The sequence below is a fragment of the Hypanus sabinus genome, chromosome 3 (assembly GCF_030144855.1).
Source record: "Hypanus sabinus isolate sHypSab1 chromosome 3, sHypSab1.hap1, whole genome shotgun sequence".
NCBI lineage: Eukaryota > Metazoa > Chordata > Chondrichthyes > Myliobatiformes > Dasyatidae > Hypanus > Hypanus sabinus.
In genome coordinates, this window is record NC_082708.1 from 29,064,663 (window position 1) to 29,084,357 (window position 19,695).

Here is a 19,695-nt window from a genome sequence, read left to right on the forward strand (position 1 = left end):
CTATATGTGGAATTCAAATATGTGGGCAACTCAGTACTTCAAGCCTACTCAAAAGAGGGGAAAAAAGCCCTCCAATACTGAAACAATGGATCCTTTGTTAAAACAGCAATATAATTTAAGTGTCCTATTCACTTAATTTATTTCATATTTTACAATAACTCAAAATGTTATGTGCATTATCCTATCACTCAATATAGTACTTCAGGAAATAATGTTTATGTTTGTTGAAAATTATTTTCCAGGGTACAACTAATATTTCTCAATTCAGAACACTGTCTAATGAGTTCCATTATTTTAGATAAAGTAACAAAAGTATAATGGACAAGAACTTATTCATTTTCAGTTCTTCCTAAAATGTTAGCCTGGTTAATCTGCAAAACACAGGGCAATGTGAACGCTGTTTTTACTATTTAAAATGCAAGCTGCCATCCCATAACCAAACAATAAGATCAAAATTCTTAACCCAAATATTTGAAGTGAGTAGTAGCTGTAACAGATAATTAACCATAAACTGTTTAAGGGAAGGCTCAAGAAAGCTCCCTCTCTCAGTGATAGCAACTTTCACAATGAGGGCAGTAAGTCATTTACAATCATGGTCAGCTACAATTCCAGACAGGCTACTTAGCTGTGCTTCTTCCTGAAATCCCCTGCATCACAAACGACAGCACTCAGGCAATTAAGTTTATTCCACATGATTTCCGTAAATGGCTGAGAGCATTACCTACAAAAAATTCTAAGACACAAGATGCTATTCCAATTGCAGCACTGAAGGTGTACATTCCAGAACTAACCATGCTATCAGTCAAACTGTTCTAGTACTATTAAAGAAGTGGCATCCACTTCATAATATGGATGTTAAAAGCTCAAAATAAATTTATTTTCAAAGTACATATAATGTCAGCATATTGACATTTATTTTCTGAAATAAAACTGAAATAAAAACAGAAAATGATGGTAACACTCAGCAGGTCATTGAACATCTGTGGAAAGAGAAATATTTAATGCATCAGGTCCAGGCCTAGGCTTTCAACATTAATCATTTCACTTTCCATAAATGCTGCTGATCTACAGAGGATTTCTAACACATTTTTGTTTTTGCATCAGATTTCTAAGATAAGCAGCTTTTTGACTTTCTGGTATGGAAAACTGCCCCAATAGGTTCTGTCCACAAAAAGGGCAAATCCAATAACTTGAGTCTCACCTGGACGAGACTGAAGAGATGACTGCGGCTTCAGAAGGTGCAGGTTATTGGTGCTCACTACCTGGCACCTCAGTGGAGAGAGCTAGAAGCACCAAATACCTGAGAGTGCACATTATGGACAATCTTATCTGGTTCCTCAACACCAACTCTTTAGTCAAGAAAGCACAGCAGTGTCTCCACTTACTGAGAGTGACCAGACCAGCTGTATTACCACCCGATATGGGAATTGCAAGGCGTCTGACCGCAAGACCCTACAAAGGATTTTGAGGACTGCTGAGATGATTATCAGGGTCTCTCAATAGCCCATCTATATGGGGTATTGATCAGGAGCACTGCATACACAAAGCTATTAGCGTTGTCAAGGCTCCCTCCCATACATCCCATAATCTCTTTGCCCACTTTCCCCCCACCCCACCACCATCAGGCAGGAAGTACCATAGCATTAGGGCAAGGACTATTAGTGTGTGCAACAGCTTCTTCCCTCATGCAGTACCCATTGCTCTGCGTAAACAATATACTGTACCTATGACATCCCCTATATTTTCCTTCAATCACATTAAAGTTGTCTCTAATCTTATACACCTCCATCAAGTTACCTTTTAACCTCCTTTGTTCCAAAGAGAAAGCCCTAGCTCACTGAACTTTTCCTAATACGTGCTCTCTAATTCAGGCAGTATCTTAATGAACCTCCTCTGCACCTTCTCTAAAGCTTCCACATCCTTCCTATAATAAGGTAATCAGAACTGAACCCAATATTCCAAGCGTGGTCTATCCAAAATTTTATAGAGCTGCAACATTTCCTTGTGGCTCTTGAGCTCAATCCCCATTCCCCAGCTAATGCACTATACACCTTTTTAACCACCTTATCAACTTGTGTGTCAGCTCTGAGGTATCTATGGACATAGACTCTAAAAATCCCTCTGTTCCTCCACATTGCTCACAATCCTGCTGTTAACTTTGCACTCAGCCTTTAAGTTCGCCATTCCAAAGCGTATCACAACACTTTTTTGGATTGAATTCCATTTGCCACTTCTCAGACCAGTTCTGCTTTCTATCAATGTTTCGTTGTTCACCAACAACAATCTTGTACACATTCCACAACATCACCAACCTTCATACTAACCAATTCTTCCCCAACCTCATCCAATTTTGAATCAATGTAGTCTAGTTTCCCTGTACTCCATGCCCCCTAAATTTCTGAATGACCTTACCATGGGGAACATGCAGCAGACCAAACAAAGGACTCCAGTAAGAGCAGGGGTAGCGGGCTCTGTATCTATATCAACAATGACTGGTGCACTAACCACACTGCAGTAGAGAGTTACTGTTCTCCTGACCTGGAGTATTTACTGCTCCAATGTAGGCCGTTTTATCTGCCTCGGGAGATTTCCATTGTTATGATCACGGCTGTATACACCCCCCCACCCCCCAACAAGCTAATGTACAGCTATACTTGGCCATCAGCAAACAGCAGGATGCTCACTCTGACAGTGCCTTTATTGTTGCAGGGGATTTTAACCAGGTCAACCTACGATCTGCGTTCCATAAATTCTATCAGCATGTGCAGTGTCCTACTAAGGGATTAAACACCCTGGATCATGTGTACACAAATGTCAAAGGCTCATACAGAGCCTCCCCCAGCCCACCCCGGGACAATCTGATCATCTTTCACTGTTTTTGATGTCAGCATACAGACCACTTATCCGCAAAACTAAACCTGCAATAAAAGCAGTCAAAATATGGCCAGAAGATGTCTCTTTACAACTCCAAGATTGCTTTGGTCGCACCCACTGGGACCTGTTTGCACAACAGGCTACACACGGCACAGAGATGAACTTGGAGGAGTACACATCCACTGTGCTTTTCTACATCAACAGTTGTGTGGACAGTGTAACAGTAGACAAGAAAATAAAGATATTCCAAAACCAGAAACCGTGGATGAATAAAGAGGTACAAAATCTTTTAAAAGCACGCAATAATGCTTTTAAATCTGGTGATGCCTCAGCCTATAGTGTTGCTAGGTCAAACCTGAAAAAAGGCATAAAAAAAGGCCAAAGGCATCCACAGGCAACGGACAGAGGACCTCTTTAATAGTGCTAACAATCGGAGCATGTGGCAAGGCATCACTGACCAGAAGAGTAACCCTGTCTGCCCCCACAGTGATATCACACTGGCCAATGAACTCAACACCTTCTTTGGCCGGTTTGAAATTAACAACAATGTGAGGAGTGCAAGAATCCCAGCCATAGAAGACGAGCAGGTTCTTACACTGAGTACACATGATGTACAGAGCACGCTGCAGAGGGTCAATCCACGAAAAGCTGCAGGCCCAGACGGAATTCCAGGATGGGTACTTAAAAACTATGCTGAACAATTGGCTGATGTATTTATGAGTATTTATGAGAATTTTTAATCTGTCTCTATCTCAGGAAATGGTCCCCCAAGTGCCTGAAGTCAGCCATCATAGTGCCTGTCCCAAAGAAAACAAACATCAACAATTTGAAATGACTATTGTCCGGTTGCCCTCACACCAATAATAATGAAGTGCTTTGAGAGATTGGTCCTCTTCCACATCAAAGTCACTGTCCCTGCTACACTGGACTCATACCAGTTTGCCTATAAAGCACAAAAATACAACTGCAGATGCTGTGGATCAAAGAATACGTACACAACGCTGGAAGAACTCAGCAGGCCAGGCAGCATCCGTGAGAAAAGAGTAAAAAGAGTAGCCAATGTTTCGGACCGAGACCCTTCATCAGGAATGGGGGGGGGGGGGGGTTAGAGAGGGCCGAAGGCCCAGTAATAGAGATAGGGGAGGGGGTAGGGCCTAGAGGCGCCAGGTGGAAAACCAATCAGAGGAAAGATAAAGGGGGGAGGGGGAGGGGATAAGCATGAAAGAACTGTAGAGATAAAGAAGCAGAAAGTTGAAAGGGGAGAGAGGCAGAGAGGGACCTGGAATAGAGGGAGGGGGAAGGAATTACTGGAAATTCGAGAATTCAATGTTCATACCACCAGGCTGGAGGCTACCCAGACGGTAGATGAGGTGTTGCTCCTCCAACCTGAGTTTGGCCTCATCATGGCAGTAAAGGAGGCCAAGTATGGACATATCTGGATGGGAATGAGGGGCAGAGTTGAAGTGGGTGGCAACTGGGAGGTCCTGTCTATTGTGACAGACGGAGCGTAGGTGCTTGACGAAGCAGTCCCCCAATCTGTGTCAGGTCTCGCCGATGTAAAGGAGGCCACACTGAGAGCACCAGATGCAATAGACGACACCAGCAGACTCGCAGGTGAAGTGTTGCCGGAATCATGGTAAGGGGGGGGGGGGAGGTGTGGGGACAGGTGTAGCATTTGCGCTTGCACGGATAAGTGCCAGGTGGGAGTACTGTGGGGAGGGACGTGTGGACCAGGTAGTCACGGAGGAAACGATCCCCTTAAAGCTGAGAGGGGTAGGAAGGGAAAGATGTGCATTCCTGATGAAGGGTCTTGGCCCGAAACCTTGGCTACTCTTTTCTCACGGATGCTGCCTATAAAGCAAACAGGTCCGCAGAGGATGCCATCTCATTAGCTCTTCACACTACCCTGACACATCTGGATGGAAAGGGCACATATGTGAGGATGTTTGTTGATTATAGCTCTGCTTTTAATACTGTCATTCCCAGCAAGCTCATCTCCAAACTCCACCAGCTAGGCCTCAGCTCATCACTCTGCAACTGGGTCCTGAATTTCTTGTCAGAACGTTCACAGGCAGTGAGACTGGGCCCTCACCTGTCCTCCACTACTATCCTGAACACTGGTACACCACAAGGTTGTGTACTGAGTCCCATACTCTACTCCCTCTTCATTTACAACTGTATACCTGCATTTGACACCAATACCATCGTAGAATTCGCAGACGACATGACAGTGATCGAGTTGATCTCCAACAGAGACGAACCAGCGAACAGGGTGGAAGTACAGAACTTAGTGAGCTGGTGCTCAGAGAACAACCTTTCTCTTAATACAGCAAAGACTAAGGAGCTAATTATCAACTTTGGAAAGTCATGGATGACGAATACGCTCCAGTCTACATTAACGGAGACAGTGGAGAGAGTGCCCAGTTTCAGGTTTCTGGGAATACACATCTGAGACGACCTCACATGGTCCACTAACATCACAACAATAGTTAAGAAAGCACAGCAACGCTTGTTTTTTCTCAGGATGCTGAAGAAAGCTGGTCTACCTGAACAGATGCTGGTGACCTTTTACAGCTGCACCATAAAGAGCACCTTAACATACTGTATCTGTGTGGTATCTCAGTTGTACAGCAGCTGATAGGAAAGCACTTCAGCGGGTAATCTCTAGTGCACAAGATCATCGGGACACAGCTCCCAGGCCTGGTGGACACCTACAGCTTATGCTGCCTAAGGAAAGCTACAAGCAACTGTAAGGACAATACACACCCATGCAATCATCTGTTTGAACTTCTTCCATCTGGCAGATGTTAAGATTTTCTATGCCCGCACTTCCAGACTGAAAAATAGCTTTTTCCCCAGAGCTATAATTGCTCTGAACCAATTGATCATGCATCATCCATAAATTTGTTATATTGCTACTTTTAATACCAGTTTTATGGTTGTCATGCATCTGAGTTGCACTTTTGTACTGCTGGACATTGCTTGTACTGGCTGGTTACTTGATTTAACATAAGAACATAAGAGACAGGAGCAGGAGTAGGCCAATCCGCCCCTCAAGCCTGCTCCGCTATTCAACAAGATCATGGCTGATTCAATCTTAACTCTAGTTTTCATCGAATCCCACAAGGCAACAGTGCCAACCAACAGGGCACCATGCCGCCCATTTTATTTTATTATTCATCCCACCCAAACCCATGTGATCACCCGGGGAAAAAAAAACGATTTGCCTATTGAGGAGAAAAAAATCTGGAAAATTCTTCTCCGACCCATCAAGGCTATCGAAAACTGGTCCAGGAGATCACATGGCTGATCTAAACCTAGCCTCATGTCCACTTACCTGCTCGCTCACCGTATCCCCTAATGCCATTTTTATCCAGGAAAATGTCTATCTCTGTTTCGAATTTATTGAGTGTAGTAGCTTCCTTTCTAAATCTTTTTATTAATATTGTAATATGGACAGAATACAGATGATATATTGATAAAGAAATTACCAACATACACATTCCATTACATATGAAAAAAAAACATACATAATAGTTACAATATAAATGAGTTTACCAAGACATAAGCCATAAGATATATGTATGGACATAGTAAATATAAATATTTCATAATGTATAATATAAAAAAAACAGAAAAAAGAAAGAAAAAAAAACAAAAAAAATTTATATAATGCAGAACTAGCTAATCTAATCTAATAACTATAACTAATAAGTAATATAAAAGAAAAAAAACAAAAGAGAAGGAAAAAAAACAAAAAAAAAACGGGCTGTTTATAATATCTCACAAAAATAAGTATTCATCAATGCCGTCACTTCCGGTCCTCTCAAAATACATAAGCTAAAAGCTGGGAAATCAAATGAACTTGGCACAGGGTCATATTACATCATATGAAAATGTTGAATAAATGGTCTCCATAACTTTTCAAATTTAATAGAAGTCTCAAAAGTACCACTTCTAATTTTTTCTAAATTTAAACATAAAAGTGTAGTAGCTTCCACAGCTCTCTGGGGCAGTAAATTCCACAGCCCCACTACCCTCTGAGTGAAGAAATTTCTCCTCATCTCAGTCCTGGAACGGCATCCACTTATTTTAAGATTATGCCCCCTAGTCCGAGTTTCAACCATCATTGGGAACATTCTCCCCGCATCCACCCGATCAAGCCCCTTCACAATCTTATATGCTTCAATAAGATCGCCTCTCATTCTTCGGAACTCCAATGAGTAGAGTCCCAATCTACTCAACCTCTCATCATACATCAACCCACCCATCCCCGGAATTAACCTAGTGAACCTTCTCTGCACTGCCTCGAAAGCCAGCATGTCCTTTCTTAAATATGGACACCAGAACTGCACGCAGTACTCCAGGTGTGGTCTCACCAATACCCGGTACAACTGCAGTAAGACCTCCCTGTTCTTATACTCCATCCCCCTAGCAATAAAAGCCAGCATTCCATTGGCCTTCTTGACCACCTGCTGCACTTGCATACTAACTTTTTGTGTTTCCTGCACCAGGACCCCCAGATCCCTTTGCACAGAAGCACTTTCCAGTTTCTCTCCATTTAGATAATAACTTGTTCTATTATTTTTCCTGCCAAAGTGCAAGACCTCACACTTGTCAGTATTATATTTCATCTGCCAAATGTCTGCCCAATCACTCAGCCTATCTATGTCCCCCTGCAGGGTTTCAATGTCCTCCACACTCATTACACTCCCTCCCATCTTTGTGTTATCAGCAAACTTCGATACGTTGCACTTAGTCCCTTTCTCCAAATCATTAATATAGATGATAAAGAATTGAGGTCCCAACACCGACCCCTGCGGAACACCACTAGTCACCAACTGCCAGTCTGAGAATAAACCATTTATCCCAACTCTGTTTTCTGTTAGAAAGCCAATCCTCCACCCATGCCAGAATATTATCCCCAATCCCATGATTTTTTACTTTAAGTAATAATCTTTGGTGTGGCACCTTGTCAAATGCCTTTTGGAAGTCCAAATACACCACATCCACTGGTTCCCCTTTATCTACCCTATATGTTATGTCCTCAAAGAACTCCAACAAATTTGTCAAACATGACTTCCCTTATGTAAAGCCATGCTGACTTTGTCCTATTAAGCTATGTTTATCCAAATGCCCTGTTACTGTTTCCTTAATTATATATTCCAACATTTTGCCAACCACAGACGTTAGGCTAACTGGCCTATAATTCCCAGCCTTCTGTCTATTGCCCTTTTTAAATAAGGGAGTTACATTAGCATTTTTCCAATCTGCCGGGACCATTGCCGAGTCCAGCGAGTTTTGAAAAATTATCACTAATGCATCCACAATCCCGACCGCCACTTCCCTTAAGACCCTAGGATGCAAGCCATCCGGTCCAAGGGATTTATCCAACTTCAGTCCCATTAATTTATCAAGTACCATTTCCTTGGTGATTTGAATCGTAGTTAGCTTCTCTCCCCCTACAGCCCCGTTTATCCAGTGTTGGGATATTTTGAGTGTCCTCTACTGGAAAAACTGATACAAAATATTTGTTCAGCGTTTCCGCCATCTCCATGTCCCCTACCATTAATTTTCCGGTCTCATCTTCTAGCGGACCAACATTTACTTTTGCCACCCTTTTTTCTTTTTATGTAACTATAAAAACTCTTACTATCTGCTTTTATGTTGTTCGCCAATTTACTTTCATAATCTATCTTCCCCTTCTTAATCAATCTTTTTGTTATTTGCTGCTGATCTTTAAAAGCTTCTCGATCTTCAATCTTCCCACTAGATCTAGGTACCTTATATAGCCTTCTTTTTAGTCGTATACTTTACTTTATTTTACTCAGCCACGGATAACTATTTTTTCTTTTACACCCTTTTTTCTTCAGTGGAATACATTTCTCTTGATAGTTGTAAAATAACTCCTTAAATATACACCACTGATCAAGTACCGATCTACCCTTTAATCTATTTTCCCAATCCATCTTAAGCAATTCCGCTCTCATACCATCATAGTCTCCTTTATTTAAGCTCAGTACGCTTGTTTGAGATCCAACCCTCTCATCCTCTAACTGAATATGGAATTCGACCATGTTATGGTCACTCATTCCAAGGGGATCCTTTACTAGGACATTTTTTTATTAGTCCTGTCTCATTACACAGGACCAGATCTAAGACTGCTTGCCCCCTTGTCGGCTCAGTAACGTATTGTTCAAGGAACCCATCCCGAATACACTCAATAAACTCTTCTTCAAGGCTGCCGTGTCCGACTTGATTAGTCCAGTCAATATGGAAGTTCAAATCCCCCATAATTATAGCTGTTCCCTTATTACAAGCCCCAACTATTTCCTGATTTATGCTCCAACCGAGTTACTGCTGTTTGGAGGCCTATAGACTACTCCCACCACTGCTTTTTTCCCTTTACTATTTCTTATTTCTACCCAAATTGTTTCGTTATCCTGAGCCTTTGAGCCAATATCATTTCGCTTTATTGCAGTGATTTCTTGCTCTATTAACATAGCCACCCCACCTCCTTTTCCTTCTTGCCTGTCTCTCCTAATTGTCGAATACCCTTGTATATTTAATTCCCAGTCCTGGTCACCCTGCAGCCATGTTTCCGTAATTGCCACAATATCATAACCATACGTAATTATTTGTACTGTATTCCTAATACTACGTGCATTCAAATAATGGACTTTCAAATATGTTTGACACTTATTTCCTACCTTTTCCTTTTGTACAACTTTACGCTTATTTCCGTACATTCTTTCCCCTCCTGACACACTGTCTTTTTATTCCTTCACTTTTACCTACATCCATTACCTTCTCCATTGTCTTTTTAATTATTTGCTCTCTAGAATCCTTCCCCCCCCCCCACTAGTTAGTTTAAAGACCTCTCTGCAGCCCTAGTTATATGATTCGCCAGGACACTAAACCCAGATAATTTTATAATTATATAGATAATAAGAGGACACAAGCAATCTCTCAGATGTATGGATGGGCCAGGGACATAAGATATCAGAGGAATTGAGACAGATTGACATTAGGAAAGAAACTGTGATGAGTAGACTGGTAGGACTGAAGGCTAATAAATCCCCGGGTCCAGATGGTCTGCATCCGAGGGTTCTAAAAGAGGTGGCTCAGGAAATTGCGGATGCATTGGTAATCATTTTCCAATGTTCCTTAAATTCAGGATCAGTTCCTGCAGATTGGAGAGTGGCTAATGTTATCCCACTTTTCAAGAAGGGAGGGAAGGAGAAAACGGAGAACTATCGCCCTGTTAGCCTAACGTCAGTCATGGGGAAGATGCTTGAGTCCATTATTAAGGATGAAATAGTGGCACATCTTGATGGCAGAAATAGGATTAGGCCGAGCCAGCATGGATTTACCAAGGGCAAATCATGCTTGACTAATCTGTTGGAGTTTTTTGAGGGTGTAACAAGGATGTTAGACGAGGGTAAGCCAGTGGATGTTGTGTACCTAGATTTTCAGAAGGCATTCGATAAGGTGCCACATAGGAGATTGGTGAGTAAAATCAGAGCTCATGGCATTGGGGGCAGGGTTTCAACATGGATAGAAAACTGGTTGGCAGATAGAAAGCAAAGGGTAGCAGTGAATGGGTGTTTCTCGGACTGGCTGGAGGTGACTAGTGGGGTACCACAGGGCTCTGTATTGGGACCACAGCTCTTTACGATTTATGTCAACGATTTAGATGAGGGCATTGAAAACTATATCAGCAAGTTTGCTGACGATACTAAACTGGGTGGCAGTGTGACATGCGAAGAGGACGTTAGGAGAATACAGGGAGACTTGGATAGGCTGGGTGAGTGGGCAGATACTTGACAGATGTCATTCAATGTGAATAAATGTGAAGTTATCCACTTTGGAAGCAGGAACAAGAGGGCAGAGTATTGTCTGAATGGTGTAGAGTTAGGTAAGGGAGAAATGCAAAGAGACCTAGGAGTCCTAGTTCACCAGTCAATGAAGGTGAATGAGCAAGTGCAACAGGCAGTGAAGAGGGCAAATGGAATGTTGGCCTTTATTACAAGGGGAATTGAGTACAAGAGCAAGGATGTCCTTTTGCATTTGTACAGGGCCCTGGTGAGACCACACCTGGAATATTGTGTACAGTTTTGGTCTCCAGGTTTAAGGAAGGACATTCTGGCAATTGAGGAAGTGCAGCGTAGATTCACTAGGTTGATTCCTGGGATGGCAGGGCTGTCTTACGCAGAGAGATTGGAGAGATTGGGCTTGTACACGCTGGAATTGAGGAGATTGAGAGGGGATCTGATTGAAACGTTTAAGATAATTAAAGGATTTGATAGGATTGAGGCAGGAAATATGTTCCAGATGTTGGGACAGTCCAGTACCAGAGGGCATGGATTGAGAATAAGAGTTCAGTTATTTAAAACAGAGTTGAGGAAGAGCTTCTTCTCCCAGAGAGTTGTGGAGGTGTGGAATGCACTGCCTCGGAAGACGGTGGAGGCCAATTCTCTGGATGCTTTCAAGAAGGAGCTAGATAGATATCTGATGGATAGGGGAATCAAGGGATATGGGGACAAGGCAGGGTCTGGGTATTGATAGTGAATGATCAGCCATGATCTCAGAATGGCGGTGCAGACTCGAGGGGCCGAATGGTCTACTTCTGCACCTATTGTCTATTGTCTAATTATAATATTATAATAGATAATTTTATCTATTGTTTATTTATTTTATTTGTTGCTTTATAGCATTCAGTACAAGAGTGGCAAACTTATTTTCGCTGTATTGGTGCGTGACAAATTGTACTATGCAATGACAATAAAGATATTTCATTTCATGGTTGGAAGACTTATTAAAATCCATTACATCACCTCTGTCACTCTACCCTTACCAATTTGTTTTGTTACTTCCCCAAATAATTCAATCAGGGTTCTGAAACACGACCAGCTTCTCACAAAGTCATGCTGACTATTTCCAATCAGACTACACTTCTCTAAATGCTTGTAAACCCTGTCTCTAAGAATCCTCTCCAGTAGTTTGCTCATCACTGACTGGTCTACAATTCCCAGGGTTATTCCTGTTATCTGAACAAAGGAATAATATTTGCCACAAACAGAGCCTTGAGTCAGTGGACTGAGCTATGTTCAAGCACTCATCTGAGGATTTGAATGACTACACTAGGGTTGCAACAGACTTTATTAAAACAGCTGTAGATGAGGGTGTCCCCACAAAATCATTCAGGGTTTACCCAATTCAGAAGACCTGGATGAACCATGAAATCCAGAATTTGCAGAAGCTTTCAAGTCCAGAGATCAAGAACACTACAAGAGGTGCAGGTATGATCTCTGGAAACCCATCTCGTGAGTGAAATGGAGATTCTGGACTAGACTGGAATCAACTGGGGATGCTCAACAGGTGTGGCAGGGTTTGAATGCCATAATCTCCTACAAAGTTAAATCTAGTGACACGAGGAACAGTACAGCTTCCAGACAAGCTCAATGCTTTCTATGCTTGCTTTGACCATAAAAACAGAGAAAAACCAACGTACACCTCTATGTCTCCCGATGATCCTTTGGTCTCAGTATCTGAAGATGATGTGCAGGCTGCCTTCAAACAAGTGAATCCAAGGAAAGCATCTGGTCCGTATAGAGAACCTGGCTATGTTGACCAATTGGCTGGTATGTTCAGGGATATCTTCAACCTCTCACTTCTGCAGTGTGGGGTACCTATCTGCTTCAAGCAGGCTTCAATTATACCAGTGCTCAAGAAGAGCATGGTAACCTGCCTCAATGACTATCGCCCAGTTATACTTACATCTACAGTGATGAAGTGTTTTGAGAGGCTGGTGTTGAAACATATCAGCAGTTGTCTGAGTGGCGACCTGGACCTGCTTCAATTTGCCTACCGAAGCAACAGGTCCACAGGTGATGCCATCTCATTGGGTCTTCACATAATCCTAGAACATCTGGACAGCAAAGTTGCATATATCAAGATGTTCTTTATTATTACAGTTCAGCACTTAATACCATCATCTCCTCAAAAGTAATCAGTAAACTCTAAGACATGGGCCTCAATGCTCCTTTGTGCAATTGAATCCGGGATTTCCTCACTTGCAGACCCCAGTCAGTTCAGATGGGCAAAAACCTTACTTCCACAATCTCCACCAGCACGTGCACCAGAGGGCTGTGTGCTTAGGCCCCTGCTCTGCTTGCTTTACACCTATGACTGTGTGGCTAACACAGCTCCAACACAATATTCAAATTTGTTGATGGCACCACTGTAGTGGGTTGTATCAAAGGTGGTGATGAATCGGCATATAGGAGGGAGATCGAAAGTTTGGCTGAGTGACGTCATAGCACCAACTTCTCACTCAATGTTAGCAAGACAAAGGAACTGATTGCAGACTTCAGGAGAGGGAAACCAAAGGTTCATGAACCAGTACTCATTGGAAGATCAGAAGTGGAGAGGGTCAGTAACTTTAATTTCCTGGGAGTCACCATCTCAAAGGATTTGTCCTGGATGCTTCATATAAATGTAATTACAAAGAAAGCACAACAGCACCTCTACTTCCCTAAGAGTCTGCGGAGATTCAACATGTCACTGAAAACCTTGACAAGCTTCTACAGATGCGTAGTGGAAAGTGTACTGACTGGCTGCATCATGGCTTGGTATAGGAACACCAATGCCTTTGAGAAGAAAATATGACAAAAGATAGTGGATTCGGCCCACTACATCATGGGTAAAGCCCTCCCAACCATTGAGCACATCTATATGAAATGCTGTCATAGCAAAGCAGCATCCTTCATCAAAGGTCCTCACCACACAGGCCATGCTCTCTTATTGCTGCTGCCATCAGGTAGAAGGGACAAGTCCCTCAGGACTCACACCACCAAGTTCAAGAACAGTTACTGACCCTCAGCCATCAGGCTCTTGAACAAGAAAAGGATAGCTACACTCATCTATTGAGATGTTCCCACAACAAAAGATCTCACTTTAAGGACTCTGTCTTGTTAGTTCATGCTCTTGTTATTTATTGTTATTAATTTACATTTGCATGGCCTGTTTTATTGCCTTCAATGCTCGTGCTCTTTCATCAATCCTGTTTACAGTTACAGTCCTATAGATTTGAGGAGTATGCCCGCAGGAAAAAATCGTAGGGTTCTATGTGGTAACATGTATGCACCCTGATAAAAAATTTTACTTTGAACTTCGGACACTTGTTGCCAAGTATAGACACAGCTATCTCTTCTCTCGTTTCCTGTAACCTGGAGTATATCCCATTTGGTTCTGGGGACTTAGCTATCCTAAGTGTTTTCAAAACTTCTAGCATACCACCTTTCTTAACATCAACATATTCCAGCGCATGAGACTGTTCTGCACTGTCCTCACATTAGTCAAGGCTCTCTCACTGGTGAATACTGAAGCAAAGCATTCATTAAAGACCTCCCCTTTCTCCTCTGACTCTAGGCCCATTTGCTCTATATCCATGATTGGTTCTACCCTCATTCGTCATCCTCTTGGTCTTCATGGACATGTAGAATGCCTTGAGGTTTTCCTTAACCCTACTCGCCATGCAATTCTCATGTTACCTCTAGCTGATGTAAGTCCCATCTTAAGCTTCTTCCTGGCTATCTCATAACTCTCAAGAGACCAGTCTGATCTTTACACCCTAAACCTTATGCTTCTCTCCTCCACTGACTTGAGCATTTGCAGGTTCCTCGTTAGATCGCACACTCTGACTTCGAAAAATTTTCCCACAAAGTGTGTACATTGTACATTCTATAAAAATTCTATTTTACTAAGTGTGTACATGTGAAGTAATAATTTTACCGTTACCTATCATGTCCATTGAATGTCTACCTATTAGAATACAACTTTTAAAAGAAATCATAAATTGTCAATAAATTCTGCATTACATACATCTTGTAAATGAATAAACAAAAGCACAGCTATAACATGCTTTTTTTTGCTTAGCTCTCAATTATAAAAGTTTCTAGATAACAAAAATATTCCAAAAAATTAATATTGTTACAATGTTCATGTTTTAAAAATTAAACTATGAATTGTTCAGTGGATCTGCATGTATGCTAGCCAGCTGTGCAAACCAATAACATTCAATGTTTAATACCTGGTCATCATTGCGGTGAAAGGATTGTTATATTTAACATCAGTATCTTGCCTTTGTGGGAAAATAGAGTTTATTAACCAGATTCTAACAGCTCAATGACGTTAGTTGGAAAATACATAGAGACAGTGGGACAGGTATACATAGATGAATCATAAGATGCATGATATGCCAATATATACCATCTAGTTAGTTGACGCATAGCTTGGCAATTGGCTGTAAAATGGGTGTCATAGTAGCATAGCTGCTAGCACAATGCTATACCAACTCAAGGCATTCCAGATTTTGGAGTCCAATTCAGGTGTTATCTGTAAAGAAGTTATGTTTTCCCTGTGAACCGCATAGGTTTCCTCTGGGTGCTCTGGTTACCTCCCACAGCCCAAAGAGCTACTAGTTAGCAGGTTATTGGCCATTTGTAAATTGTCCTGTATTAGGCTAGTGTTAAATAGGTGGGTTGCTGGGCAGTGCAGCTTGTTGGGTCAGAAAGGCCTGTTCCGCGCTATATCTCTAAATCAATAACTAAAAATAAAATAAAATTGCTTAGCAACATCTTAAAAGGGACAAGAAAGATGCTGGATAAATGGAACTAATTCTTCCTTTGAATTTACCCGTCAGCGCTCATGACTTCTATATTTCCTATTATCCACAATAAAAAAAATATAGCCTACACAACAGAGAGGCAATGCCCAATTCCCAGATGATTTAAAGAAAAAAATCTTGGAAAGATGTCACAATATCTATTAGAATACTGAAAGCATTAACCCAAAGACAGTAATGCAGAATTGTGCACAAAAGGAAAATTAATCATTAAGTAATGCTGGCGTGGATTAACTTCAATCACTACTTCGAACTGATTCTACAATCTACAGACTCACTTTCAAAGATCCGTAACAACTGATGTTTTCAGAATTATTTATTATTTGTACAGTCTGCCTTATGCAAAGAGTTTTATAAAATTCTATTGTATTTTTTCCTGGAAATACCTGCAAAAATGAATCTCAAATTAGTATATAATATATACACACATTGATAATAAACTTATTTTGAACATTGAAGAAAGTTTAATTTAGAAATTTTTTTAAAAAGCTAAGACAAAAAGACAGAAATAATGGCCAGCACCCTCTAACTGTGCAGGCATAGAAGTTGAATACTTCTAAAGTGCATGGCCAAGTCCTCAACTTCCATCATGCTGGACATTACTATGGGATAAAGAATTCACATGGAATACAGTAGGAGACCATAGGCATCTGCAAATACTCTAGCTCTCAGGCTAGGAAATTCACTATTGAATTTGTATCAGGTTATTTGGCACAAACCCAGAAGGCTCCTTGATTTTAAATGGAGCAAATTAGTTGGAAAGGAAAGGAAAATGCAAACTTGTGGCGACCCATTTCCTGGCACATCCGAACCGGCTCACAATTAGATAGCCTACGGGGGTTTGCGAGCACAGAGCTTTGGAGCCTCTGCACCACGGGGGGCAGGTTGAGGGAGGCTTAAAAGTGAGGCTGAGGATTTCGAATAAAGTTTTTCCTTCGACTGCAGTTACTGACTCCATGTCGTAATTTTAGCGCTGCGTGTAGCACACCGCTACAATTGGTGACCCCGACAGTCCAAACGATTTTTGGACCAGAAATGACCGACGCCGCCTCTGTTCATGCGGTTTCGTTGAAACTGCCGGGTTTCTGGACACAGTGACCGAACCTATGGTTCCAGCAAGCCGAAGCCCAATTCCACGTTCGCCGGATCACCTCAGAAGACACCCGCTACTACTACGTGGTGAGCTCCCTCGACCAGGACACAGCGGCCCAGGTCGCGGAGTTCGTACAGTCGCCCCCGGCAGACGGCAAGTACACGGAATTCAAAGCCCTGCTCCTCAAGACTTTCGGACTCTCACGGCGCGAGCGGGCTGCCCGTTTACTGCACCTGGATGGCTTGGGCGACAGACCTCCATCAGCTTTAATGAATGAGATGTTGTCTCTCGCCGACGGACACACACCCTGCCTCATGTTTGAGCAGGCATTCCTGGTGCAGCTGCCCGAGGACATACGCCTGCTGCTGTCCGACACGGATTTCAGTGACCCCCCGGAAGGTGGCAGCCCGGGCGGACTTGCTGTGGAACGCCAAAAAGGTGAAAGGGGCGTCCATCGCACAGATCTCCCAGCCACGCTCCCGGCAGCAAACCAGTCCAGGCCCGGCCGCAGAGCCCGCCAACCCCTGGCCCAATGAACACTGGTGCTTCTACCACCAGCGGTGGGGCGCAGAAGCCCGCCGTTGTCGCCCGCCCTGCAAGTTCCCGGGAAACGCCAGGGCCAGCCACCGCTGATGGCTACGGCGGCTGGCCATCGGGATAGCCTCCTGTATGTGTGGGATAGACGGTCGGGACGCCGGCTTTTGGTCGATACTGGGGCTGAGATCAGAGTTTTACCTCCGACGAGTTACGACACCCGCAGCAGGGCACCGGGTCCTCCCCTGAGGGCCGTGAATAGCAGCACAGTAAGGACCTATGGCACCCGTCAGGTGCAGCTACAGTTCGGCTCCAGCCAGTTCACATGGGACTTCACACTGGCCGCCGTAGCCCAACCGCTTCGCGGATTTTTTGCGAGCTCACAGCCCACTGGTCGACCTGCCCAGGAAGAGACTGGTGCACGCCGAGACCTTTCAGACGTTCTCCCTGGGTGCAGCCCAGTTGCCAGCCCTTCACCTCGGCTCCATCACGCTGTCCGACAACGACTTCACCAGGGTCCTGGCGGATTTCCCATCGGTTCTGGCACCGCAGTTCACAGCGGCCATGCCCAGGCACGGCGTACAGCACCACATCCCGACCCAGGGACCACCCCTCCACACCCGCGCTCGGCGGCTTCCCCCAGACAAGCTCCGACTGGCGAAGGAGGAGTTCCAGAGGATGGAGGAATTGGGGATCATCCGGCAGTCCGACAGCCCATGGGCCTCCCCCCTGCACATGGTGCCCAAAGCGACGGGAGGCTGGAGACCGTGCGGCGACTACCGCAGGCTGAACGAGGCTACCACATCGGACCGCTACCCTGTGCCGCACATTCAGGACTTTGCAGCAAACCTGCACGGCGCACGGATCTTCTCCAAGGTAGACCTCGTCCGAGGGTACCATCAAATCCCGATGCATCCTAACGACGTCCCCAAAACGGCTCTCATCACCCCGTTTGGCCTTTTCAAGTTCCTCCGCATGCCGTTCGGCCTGAAGAATGCCGCACAGACGTTCCAGCGGTTAATGGACGCGGTGGGACGGGACCTGGACTTCGCGTTCATCTATTTGGATGACATCCTCATAGCCAGCAGCAGTCGTCAGGAGCATCTGTCCCACCTCCGTCAACTCTGCGCCCGACTGAGTGAGTACAGCCTTACAATCAACCCCGCCAAGTGCCAGTTCGGATTCGATACCATTGACTTCCTGGGCCACAGGATTACTAAAGACGGGGCAACCCCTCTGCCCGCTAAGGTAGATGCGGTCCGCCACTTTCCCCAACCCACCACGATCAAAGGCCTTCAGGAATTCGTAGGTATGGTCAATTTCTACCGCCGCTTCCTCCCTTCAGCTGCCCGGATCATGCGCCCCCTGTTCGCCCTGATGTCGGGTCCGAGCAAGGACATTACCTGGGACGAGGAGTCCGCCGCCGCTTTCGTTCAAACGAAGGAAGCTTTTGCGAACGCCGCAATGCTAGTACATCCCAGAATGAACGCCCCTACCGCCCTCACAATGGACGCATCTAACACGGCAGTCGGTGGGGTGCTGGAGCAACTCATCGCAGATCGCTGGCAACCCCTGGCGTTTTTCAGCAAACACCTGCGGCCACCCGAGCTCAAGTACAGTGCTTTCGACCGGGAACTGTTGGCGCTCTACCTGGCAATCCGGCATTTCAGGTACTTCCTAGAAGGTCGGCCCTTCACCGCGTTCACGGACCACAACCGCTTACCTTTGCGTTTACGAAAGCGTCCGACCCCTGGTCGTCCCGTTAGCAACGCTACCTGTCCTACATCTCTGAATACATGACGGATGTCCGGCACGTCTCGGGTAAGGACAATGTCGTGGCGGATGCGCTCTCTCGCCCTACCGTTCATGCCCTATCCCAAGGGGTAGACTTTGAGGCACTGGCAGAGGCGCAGCAGGCGGATGAGGAGATTCCGAGTTACAGCACCGCAGTCTCCGGTTTGCAGCTCCAAGACCTCCCCGTGGGCCCGGGTGAGAGGACCCTACTCTGTGATGTCACCACCGGCCAGCCCCGTCCCGTTGTCCCGACAGCCTGGCGGCGCCGTGTTTTCGACTCCATTCATAACTTGGCGCATCCCTCCATTCGGACAGTTGTCCGGATGGTTTCCAGCAGGTTCGTTTGGCACGGACTCCGCAAGCAGGTCAGTGAATGGGCCAAAACGTGCATGCACTGCCAGACGGCCAAGGTGCAGCGGCACACCAAAGCCCCACCGCAGCAGTTCCATCCCGCCCACCGGCGTTTCGACCACATTCATGTGGATATCGTGGGCCCTCTGCCAGTGTCGTGAGGAGCGGGTTACCTCCTGACTATCGTGGACCGGTTCACAAGATGGCCAGAGGTGGTCCCGCTCACCGACACCACCTCCGAATCTTGCGCCCGAGCCCTGATCGCCACCTGGATATCTCACTTTGGTGTACCGGCCCACATTACCTCCGACAGAGGCGCCCAGTTCACCTCCAGCCTGTGGTCAGCTATGGCCAGCCTTTT

At 44.7% G+C, this 19,695-nt stretch overlaps 1 protein-coding gene across 4 annotated transcripts in view; it reads right to left on the reverse strand.

The window, feature by feature from the left end:
* LOC132391140 (F-BAR and double SH3 domains protein 2-like) overlaps positions 1–19,695 on the reverse strand; it is a 245,080-nt gene that overhangs the window by 107,118 nt on the left and 118,267 nt on the right. The gene's annotated exons all lie outside the window — the stretch shown is intronic.